This window comes from Phocoena phocoena, chromosome 7 (genome assembly GCF_963924675.1).
Source record: "Phocoena phocoena chromosome 7, mPhoPho1.1, whole genome shotgun sequence".
Lineage (NCBI taxonomy): Eukaryota > Metazoa > Chordata > Mammalia > Artiodactyla > Phocoenidae > Phocoena > Phocoena phocoena.
Window position 1 is genome coordinate 70,997,160 of NC_089225.1, and position 11,936 is coordinate 71,009,095.

Consider the following 11,936-nt stretch of genomic DNA (forward strand, 5'->3'; position numbering starts at 1 on the left):
TAGTTCTTCTAGGTCCTTGTTAAACATTTCTTGTATTTTCTCCATTCTATTTCCAAGATTTTGGATCATCTTTACTATCGTTACTCTGAATTCTTTTTCAGGTAGACTGCCTGTTTCCTCTTCATTTGTTTGGTCTGGTGGGTTTTTGTCTTGCTCCTTCATCTGCTGTGTGTTTCTCTGTCTTCTCATTTTGCTTAACTTACTGTGTTTGGGGTCTCATTTTCACAGGCTGCAAGTTTGCAGTTCCTGTTGTTTTTGGTGTCTTCCCCCAGTGGGTAAGGTTGGTAGTGGGTTGTGCAGGCTTCCTGGTGGAGGGGACTGGTGCCTGTGTTCTGGTGGATGAAGTTGGATCTTGTCTTTCTGGTAGGCAGGACTGCATCCAGTGGTGTGTTTGGGGTGTCTGTGAACTTATCATGATTTTAAGCAGCCTCTCTGCTACTGGGTGGGGTTTTGTTCCTGTCTTGCTAGTTTTTTGGCATGTGGTGTCCAGCACTGGAGCTTGCTGGTCGTTGAGTGGAGCTGGGTCTTAGCATTGAGACACATCTCTGGGAAAGCTCTCACCAATTGATATTACTTGGGCTGGGAGGTCTCTGGTGGTACAATGTCCTGAACTTGGCTCTCCCACCTCAGAGGCTCAGGCCTGACACCCGGCTGTGACACCCGTCAGCCACGTGGTCAGTTTTGGAGGATGAGAAGTACCTCTTCAATCTGGAGGTCCAGGAGAGCTGGTGGTTTAGTTCCAGTCCAAGACCCAGGTCTGAAGGCCTGGAGAAACAGGCTGCAAGCATGCTTCCAGAGCAGAGAGTCAGGTCTGTAGTACCTTGTGTTTTCCTTTGTGCTCCCTCTAGTTTCACTTGCTCATAGGTTGCCATGGGCAGAGGTCTTGCACCGACACTTCAGACCAGAATTCCTGGTGAGCTCTGCCCTTTTATTCTGTACTTTTTCAGGGACTCCCTTTACATGTATGTTAGTACCATTGATGTTGTCCCACAGGTCTCTGAGGCTCTATTTTCTTTTCTTCAACCCTTGTTCTTTCTGTTCTTCAGATTGTATAATTTCCATTGCTTATCAACAAATTCTCTCATCTTTTCTTCTGCCATCTCAAATATGCTGGTGAGCTCCTATAGTGAATTTTATTTATTGTAATCTTCAACTCCAGAATTTCTATTTGTTTCTTTTTTAAAAAATAATTTCTGTATACATATCAAGAATTTCTGTCTGTTGATTCTTTGTTTTCATACTTTAATTCCTTTATACATGGTTTCTTTTAGTTCTTTGAACATGTTTATAATAGCTGCTTTAAAATCTTTGTTAAATACAACATCTGGAGCACCTGAGGACACTTAGACAAAGTTTCTAGTGACTACTTTTTTTCTAAGTATGGATCTCACTTTCCTATTTCTTTGCATGTCTCATATTTTTCTGTTTTTGTTGAAAAAAAATATATATATATATCCTCAGTCAATAATATGCTTGCCCCAAACAGGACCACAACCTTAGGCAAGTAGAGTCAAGCTGTTGCCCTCTCCCACTGGTCAGTCTTTGGAAGTCTCTTCCATCAGAAGTACCACTTATCATGGGCATCATCCAGCATTCCAAATCAAGTGGTCCCCCACTGAAGGTAGCAGAGAAGCTGCCAGTCCTCAGAACTTGCCCCATCTGGCAGAACTTCCTCACAGATCAAGGCAGGAGATGTGGTAGGAGCAGCCTCAGACCAGAACACCACAGATTCCCACTGTTCTTACCTGAAGTTTAGCAGTATTACAAGCATAAAAATGCTTCTCAGACTGTCATATGTCTTTGATTTTCAAAGTACCGAAATGGTTATTTTTGTAAATTTCTCCAGATTTATAGATACTTTTTGGGTAGAGTATTTGCTGAGTTCATCAGTAGACCATAGCCAGAAACCCCTCCCTCTGCTTTTATCTGGACCTTCTCTTTTCTTCATCTCTATTTTTCATATCCTTAGTCTTGTTAGTTTCTCCTCAGTGTGGAGAACTATCCCAGAAGGCAACACTAGTAGCTCCATTTTATGAATCAGTAGGACTAGTCAGCTCCAACCCTTATCATGAACCCCTTGTATTCACCCATTATCTGCTTTTCTCAAATTGACTCACCACTTTCCATTGAATACCTGTTGTTTACTTTGGTTCTCAGATCCATCAGATGGTTTATTTTTCTCTCTGTCTTTACTTTCATAGATGCCAAATTTTTACAGGTCTTAAGGTCTGTCCTCAAGTGTTTGATTTTTGGGTTTTCTGGGAATACTTTGTCACCCAGTTTTCTGATAAGTGTCCATAGGATTTTAATTTTTCTATTTAGTTCTTTCTGTTTTCATGTGGGGATTCAGAAATATTCAAAAACTATGCCACCATTGCTCCATTACTGTCATCTTCCTGGAGTCCTGGGTCTTTTAGGTTATTCATTAAGTTTTCTAGTGTGTTTTCTTAAAGGTATTCAGTGTTTCTTGTTAGTTTTATTCCTGAGATATGTGATGGTTTTTAATTGCAATTAAAAATGGAAAATGATATCTCTCATTACATTTTCTAATAGGAACTCTATTGGCTCTTGTAATTTGCTCTTTCATCTGGATTCCTTACTGACCCCTTTTTAGTTTACAATTTTTTAAAGTTCATTTTGGGTATTTAGGAAGACACTTATGTAGATAACATTTTTCTTCCATATTTTCTAATTTAACGTTTATTAATATTCCTCCATGTCAGTGCTTATAGAGCTAATGCTTTTTCAGAATATTTACATATTATTCACTTATATCATTCTACCATAATTTATTTAAACAGTTCCTTTGTTGACATGTATATGATTTCCAAATTTCTGCTATTGTAAATAGTATATCTTCAGGGATTTATATGACTATTTCCATAGATTAAACTCCTAAAATAGAATTACTGGGGAAAGAAATATATTCCATTTAAAATTGTCTTCCAAGCTATTATTAGTAGTTATATAATAAATTTAATTGACTTTTGCACCGCAGATCTATTATGCCACCGAATCTTTTTAACTCTAACTTCACGATTTCCAGAATCTGATCACTTCTCACAGTTGTCATTGATTTAACCTGGTCCAAGATGTCACCATTTATTTATTTTTTTGGCATGGGTTATTGCAGCGACATATGATCCATCTCTCTGTTTCCATTCTTGTGGAAAAGTCTATTCTCAGTGTATCAGTACATTCAACCTAGCAGCCAGTGTGAGTATGTGCAAATGTAAGTTAGATAATCTCAGTATTCTACTCCAGATCCTCCTCTGGTTTTAATCTAATACAGAATAAAAGTCAAAACCTTTACAATGACCCATTAAGGCCTTTTATGATCTCCTTTTTATATCTCTTACCTTATCACTTATTGCAATTCTTCAACAGATCTATTTCAAAAGTGTACCTTCCTTCCTCTTAAGGAATAATATTCTCTTTCTTTTGTATCAAGAAATATTTTCTTTTAAACCATATTGTTTTATTGTTTATGTTTATTCATCCTTTTATTTTGAGAGCAACAAAGCACCTGTTTTACATACCTTTGCCCCAGATGTCACCTGATTTCCATTTAGAGCATATGATTATGTGATTATATCATATGATTGTAATTATTTTATTATGGGCTTCAGGGCATTTGTGCTCTACTTCCCTCCCTTGCAGAGGAATCAGAACCAGCAAAGAAGCAGCAGCAGAAGCAGCAGATGCAAAAAGAGGAAGAGGAAGAGGAAGAGGTTATTCTAGTGCAAAATTTTGAGTGGGTATCCCTTTCGGGGAGGGAGAGACACTGATTTTTATTGGTTGTTTTGGTGGGTTCAGGTCAAAGGACACTGCTTTAGGTTTAGTTGCTTAAGGTATTAGGTCTGCCACTCTGGGACTAATTTCACCACCTTTTCCTCAGCCTCCTTCCACTCCCATCTCTGCCACAGTAATGTCCCGTTAGGACAGGACTTCTACTTACCCCAGATGCTGGTACCTACCAAGTCCTGCCACAGTCTTTATATTTTTTCATTGTAGGGCATGTTCACTATTAATCTCATGGTTTTTCCTTTCTCTACTCCTAAATTAGAAGAGATGACCGTAGCGTTTAGTGTGTACCTTCCTGTATTCTCAAAAGGCAATGCTGTTTTCTTGTGGAAGTGAACGCCAAGCTTTCTTGAGTGTCCTCCTTTAGGTTAGAAGTCTAAATATTTTCAACATTTGTAGCATCTGGTTTTCTTCCCTTAGCTTTAAGCGCCAACTCAACTTTTCCTTACTTTTACATTTTCCTTGGTCAATTTAGTTGGGATTGGGAAGAAAGGAGGCAGACATTGTTTCTAATCTGAATTTTTGTCCCTTTAGCTTTCTTTCTTTATAATATCTGATGTACTCTACTGGTGCTCAGTACATATGAGTTTCTATTATCATCCACTGTAGGTGCAAATGAGCACTAAAATTATCTAAGGATGACCATTTAAACATTCCAGTATGTCTAGTTAGAAGTAAAAATAAATATAGCAGAATGTTCTTATCACTTATAAGATGAATGAGTGATTGATCTGTGAAAAGATTCTATCAGAGAACTGGAAAAATTGCAATTATAGAGTTAGCATTCCTTGACACCATTTCTGGAGCATAACTGAGTAATAGACATTTTCTGAGATAGATCTCCCCCAGACTCACAGTCAAATATATGAGCCAACAAGCCACAACTTCCTTCTCAAAGTAGATGACTCAGTGAGCAGCTCTACTTAAAAGCTAGTTGGAAGCAGAATTCTGGGGAACAGGATTCGTATAATGTATTAGGAAGAGGTCCTAATATAAGAATTTAGATAAGCAGACCTTCTGAGCAAGATCTTACTATGAAATTTTCAATGATTTGGTTGAAAATATCAGATAACCACAACACAGTATACATTTTACCACAGGAGAGAAATGCACTTTATCAGGAATCTTCAAGCTGCGGTAGGGTGCCTATTAGAGATGTGAAAACTTTCTAGGGATACAAAGACATGGATCATTTAAAAAGAATCAATTTCCAGATTCTCCACTTCCAGCTATTTGCAAAGATTAACTTGAGTGTGAACTTGCCTGAGTTCCTAACAGCCCTTGTCTCACTTTACAAAAGCACACACATAAATGGTTCACACTCTAAGCTCTGACCAAAGGGGAAGACTTAGTTTTTCTTTTTTTAAATTAATTTATTTTTGGCTGTTTTGGATCCTTGTTGCTGCGCATGGGCTTTCTCTAGTTGCAGCGAGTGGGAGCTACTCTTTGTTGCAGTGCGTGGTCTTCTCATTGTGGTGGCTTCTCTTGTTGCAGAGCATGGGCTCTAGGTATGTGGGCTCAGTAGTTGTGGCTTGCAGGCTCTAGAGTGCAGGCTCAGTGGTTGTGGCGCACGGGCTTAGTTGCTCCACGGCATGTGGGATGTTCCCGGACCAGGGCTTGAGCCCATGTCCCCTGCATTGGCAGGCATATTCTTAACCACTGCACCACCAAGGAAGTCTATGGGAGGACTTAGTTTTAATGATTAATCAAGTTACCACAATCCACAGGGAATTTCTCTGTCTTCTGTATTTATGTTATGGGTAAAAAGTGGATTAGGAGTGTGGTATTTTGGCCCAAGTTGGGATGTTTTGAATGCATATGTATCATAGAATAGCATGGTGAGACTAGTGATGATTTCCATTTAAGGACTGTGACTTTTCCATGCCCCCAGTTATTATCAGTTAATATGTACACAAAAGGAGCAAAGCAAGGAAAGCATTATTAAGAAATATTGAAAGCTAAAAACAGTGATTTTATACAGTTAAGCATTAAAAATTCTAGCTGTTCTCATTACTTATTCCTGGGACATGTCAGTAGCAGAAAAGAAAAGCCTCTTTGAAAAGCCAAAGCAGTTAAGTTTACTGGTGCTGACTTTTTAAAATGTAACTGAAAAAAAAATTTTTTGGTGCTACCAAATTTTTCAAAACACATTAGATAAAACTCACCAATAAGACTTTCACCTACTTTCTTTCACATTTTGTAATATTAGACAAAGTATTTAAAACCTATTTTATTAAGTAAATCTGATGAATTATTTATTCCATTTATAATCAATCATCACCTAATTTCATCTAACAAAATTTTTTTTCCTACCTTATTTCAAAAAAATTAAAGAACAGTTCCTATACCAATTCGTTTATAGCAGATTCAATGGAGAAATTAAAATCTTTACAGACAAGCAAAAGCTAAGAGAATTCAGCACCACCAAACCAGCTTTAAAACAAATGCTAAAGGAGCTTCTCCATGCAGGAAACACAAGAGAAGGAAAAAACCTACAATAACAAATCCAAAACAATTAAGAAAATGGTAATAGGAACGTACATGTCGATAATTACCTTAAATGTAAATGGATTAAATGCTCCAACAAAAGACATGGACTGGCTGAATGTATACAAAAACAAGATCCTTATATATGCTGTCTACAAGAAACCCACTTCAGAGCTAGGGACACATACAGACTGAAAATGAGGGGATGGAAAAAGATATTCCATGCAAATGGAAATCACAAGAAAGCTGGAGTAGCAATACTCATATAAAATAAAATAGACGTTAAAATAAAGACTGTTACAAGAGTTAAGCAAGGACACTACATAATGATCAGATCAATCCAAGAAGAAAACATAACAATTATAAATTTTTATGCACCCAACATAGGAGCACCTCAATTCATAAGGCAAATGCTAACAGCCATAAAAGGAGAAATCAACAGTAACACAATAATTATGGGGGACTTTAACACCCCACTTACACCAATAGACATATCATCCACAATGAAAATAAATAAGGAAACACACGCTTTAAATGACACAATAGACCAGATAGACTTAATTGATATTTCTAGGACATTCCACCTGAAAGTAAAAGAATACACTTTCTTCTCAAGTGCACCCGGAACGTCCTCCATAATAGATCACATCTTCCATCACAAATCAAGCCTTGGAAAATGTAAGAAAACTGAAGTCCTATCAAGCATCTTTTCTGACCACAATGCTCTGAGATTAGAAATCAATTACAGGAAAAAAAACAGTAAAAAAAACAAATACATGGAGGCTAAACAGTACACTGCTAAATAACCAAGAGATCACTGAAGAAATCAAATAAGAAATTAAAAAATACCCAGAAACAAATGGCAATGGAAACACGACAATCCAAAACCCATGGGATGCAGCAAAAGCAGTTCTAAGAGGGAAGTTCATAGCAATTCAAGTTCATCTCAAGAAACAAGAAAAATCTCAAATAACAATCTAACCTTACACCCAAAGCAACTAGAGAAAGAAGAACAAAAAATACCCAAAGTTAGTAGAAGGAAAGAAATCATAAAGATCAGAGCAGAAATAAATGAAATAGAAACAAAGCAATAGCAAAGATCAATAAAACTAAACATTAGTTCTTTGAGAAGATAAACAAAATGGATAAACCTTTAGCCAGACCCATCAAGAAAAAAAGGGAGAGGACTCAAATCAATAAAATTATAAATGCGAAAGGAGAGGTTACAACTGGCACCTCAGAAATGCAAAAGATCGTAAGAGACTACTACAAGCAAATATATGCAAATAAAATAGACAACCTGGAAGAAATGGACAAATTCTTGGGAAAGTACAATTTTCCAAGATTGAACCAGGAAGAATTAGAAAATATAAACCGAACAATCACAGGCAATAAAATTGAAACTGTAATTAAAAATCTTCCAAGAAACAGAAGTCCAGGACAAGATGGCTTCACAGGTGAATTCTATGAAACATTTAGAGAAGAGCTAACACCTGTCCTTCTCAAACTCTTCCAAAAAATTGTGGAGGGAGGAACACTCCCAAACTCGTTCTGTGAGGCCACCATCACCCTGATACCAAAACCAAAGTTATCACAAAACAAAATTATAGACCAATATCACCGATGAACATAGACACAAAAATCTGCAACAAAATACTAGCAAACAGAATCCAACAGAACATTAAAAGGATCATAAGGGCTTCCCTGGTGGTGCAGTGGTAGAGAGTCCGCCTGCTGATGCAGGGTACACGGGTTCGTGCCCCGGTCCAGGAAGATCCCACGTGCCGCGGAGCAGCTTGGCCTGTGAGCCATGGCTGCTGAACCTGCGCATCCGGAGCCTGTGCTCTGCAACAGAACAGGCCAAAACCATGAGAGGCCCTCGTACAGAAAAAAAAAAAAGAAGGATCATACACCATGATCAAGTGGGATTTATCCCAGGGATGCAAGGATTCTTCAATATACACAAAATAATCAATGTGATACACCATATTAACAAAAGAAGAATAAAAATCATATGATCATCTCAATAGGTTCAGAAAAAGCTTTTGACAAAATTCAATACCCATTTATGATAAAAATTCTTCAGAAAGTGGGCCTAGAGGGAATCTACTTTGACAAAATAAAAGCCATATACGACAAACCGACAGCAAACATCATTCTCAGTGGTAAAAAACTGACAGCATTTCCTCTTAAGATCAGGAACAAGACAAGGATGTTCACTCTCACCACTATTATTCAGCATAGTTTTGGAAGTCCTAGCCATAGCAATCAGAGAAGAAAAAGAAATAAAAAGTACAAACTGGAAAAGAAGTAAAACTGTCACTGTTTGCCAATGAATACTATACATAGACAATCCTAAAGATGCCACCAAAAAACTACTAGAGCTAATCAATGAATTTGGTAAAGTTGCAGGATACAAAATTAATACACAGAAATCTCTTGCATTCCTATACACTAACAATGAAAGATCAGAAAGAGAAATTAAGGAAATAATCCCATTAACCATTGCAACAAAAAGAATAAAATACCTAGGAATAAACCTACCTAAGGAGGCAAAAAACCTGTACTCAGAAAACTATAAAACACTGATGTAAGAAATCAAATATAACATAAACAGATGGAGAGGTATACCATGCTACTGGATTGGAAGAATCAATATTTTGAAAATGACTATACTACCCAAAGCAATCTACAGGTTCAATGCAATCCCTATCAAATTATCAGTGGCATTTTTCACAGAACTAGAACAAGAAATTTTACAATTTGTATGGAAGCACAGAAGACCCTGAATAGCCAAAGCAATCTTAAGAAAGAAAAACAGAGCTGGAGGAATCAGACTCCCTGACTTCAGACTATACTACAAAGCTACAGTAATCAAGACAATATGGTACTGGCACAAAAACAGAAATATGAATCAGTGGAACAGGATAGAAAGTCCAGAGATTAACCCACACACATATGGTCACCTTATCTTTGACAAAGGAGGCAAGAATATACAATGGAGAAAAGACAGCCTCTTCAATAAGTGGTGCTGGGAAAAATGGATAGATACATGTAAAAGAATGAAATTAGAACACATCCTAATGCCATACACAAAAATAAACTCAAAATGGCTTAAAGACCTAAATGTAAGGCCAGACACTATAAAACTCTTAGAGAAAAACATAAGCAGAACACTCTGTGACATAAATCACAGCAAGATCCTTTCTGACCCACCTTCTAGAGTAAGGGAAATAAAAACAAAAATAAACAAATAGGACATAATGAAACTTAAAAGCTTTTGCACAGCAAAGGAAACCATAAACAAGACGAAAAGACAACCCTCTGAATAAGAGAAAATATTTGCAAACGAAGCAACTGACAAAGGATTAATCTCCAAAATATACAAGCAGCTCATGCAGCTCAATGTCACAAAAAGAAGGAACGCAATCCAAAAATGGGCAGAAGACCTAAATAGACATTTCTCCAAAGAAGACATATAGATGGCCAAGAAATACATGAAAAGGTGCTCAATATCACTAATCATTAGAGAAATCCAAGTCAAAACTACAATGAGGTATCACCTCACACTGGTCAGAATGGCCGTCATCAAAAAATCTACAAACAATAAATGCTGGAGAAGGTGTGGAGAAAAGGGAACCCTCTTGCACTGTTGGTGGGAATGTAAATTGATACAGCCACTATGGAGAACAGTATGGAGGTTCCTTCAAAAACTAAAAATAAAAAAATAAATAAATAAAAAAAAATAAAAAAAAATAAAAAATAAAAAAATAAAAAAAACTAAAAATAGAACTACCATATGACCCAGCAATCCCACTGCTGGGCATATACCCAGAGAAAACCATAATTCAAAAAGAGAAATGTACCGCAGTGTTCATTGCAGTACTATTTACAATAGCCAGGACATGGAAGCAACCTAAATGTCCATCGACAGATGAATGATAAAGATGTGGCACATATGCACAATGGAATATTACTCAGCCATAAGGAGAAACGAAATTGAGTTATTTGTAGTGAGGTGGATGGACCTAGAATCTGTCATACAGAGTGAAGTAAGTCAGAAAGAGAAAAACAAATACTGTATGCTAATGCATATATATGGAATTTTAAAAAGCGGTACTGATGAATGTAGTGGTAGGGCAGGAATAAAGACATAGATGCAGAGAACGGATGAGGGCACAGGGTGCAAAGGGGGAGCTGGGATGATGTGAGAGAGTAGCATTGACATATATACACCACCAAATGTAAAACTGATGGCTAGTGGGAAGCTGCTGCATAGCACAAGGAGATCAATTTGATGCTTTGTGATAACCTAGAGGGATGGAATAGGGAGGGTGAGAGGGAGGCTTAAGAGGAAGGGTATATGGGAATATATGTATACATATAGCTGCTTCACTTTGTTGTACAGCAGAAGCTAACAGAACATTGTAAAGCATTTATACTCCAATAAAGATGTGAAAATAAAAGAAGTTATGTTAATAGATTTCTTGATCCTTGTATTCTTTTTTTTTTTTTTTTTTTGCGGTATGCGGGCCTCTCACTGTTGTGACCTCTCCCGTTGCGGAGCACAGGCCCCAGACGCGCAGGCCCAGCGGCCATGGCTCACGGGCCCAGCCGCTACGCGGCATGTGGGATCCTCCCAGACCGGAGCACGAACCCGCCTCCCCTGCATCAACAGGCAGACTCCCAACCAGTGCACCACCAGGCAAGACCCCAATCCTTGTATTCTTGGAATTAAAACTTACTTGATGGGCTTCCCTGGTGGCGCAGTGGTTGAGAGTCTGCCTGCCGATGCAGGGGACGCGCGTTTGTGCCCCGGTCCGGGAAGATCCCACATGCCGCAGAGTGGCTGTGTTCGTGAGCTATGGCCGCTGATCCTGTGCGTCCGGAGCCTGTTGCTCCGCAACGGGAGAGGCCACAACAGTGAGAGGCCCGCGTACCGCAAAAAAAAAAACTTACTTGATGATACAGTACTGTTCTTTTGAAACATTGCTGTGTTGTATTTCCTAACATTTTACTTAAAATTTATTGTGATAACCATTTTCCAGTGGATCAAACGATCATGTTGTACATCGAGAATTAATACAATGTTGTATGTCAATTATACCTCAGTAAAATTGAAGAAAAAAGAGATACTTTGATGGGAAAGCTTGAGAAATACTATAGGTATTAATCATTTTGAAGAAAAATCCTTCTCTTTTTATTCCAATATTCTCTTTTTATTTTAAAAAGTCAAAATTTTAAAATTTAAATTTCTCATACTAGAACAAGCTCTTTAGTTTTAACAGGATTATTTTATCAGAAATTTAAGGAAAAAGAAAAGCTGCTTAGATTTCTTTTGGAGCATAAACAGAGCCTCAAAAGATCATATTTACTATCCTGTAAGTAATGTATATATATTTCCTGGTTTGTATTTTAAAAGCTTTAAATGAAGATGTATTAGTTAGGTTATAAAATTTTCTAATTTAATTGTAATTGTAATTTTTAGATGTTTTCTGAGAGGCTGTCAAAACTCCATCAAAGTAAGAGGGAAAAATACCCATTTTTCCTTATGATAATTTACCCATACCTGTAAATCTATACTATTGTTGCCTTATAAAATCCAAGATATCCTCCAGGGGGCACTAGATACAGTAGTAAATGTA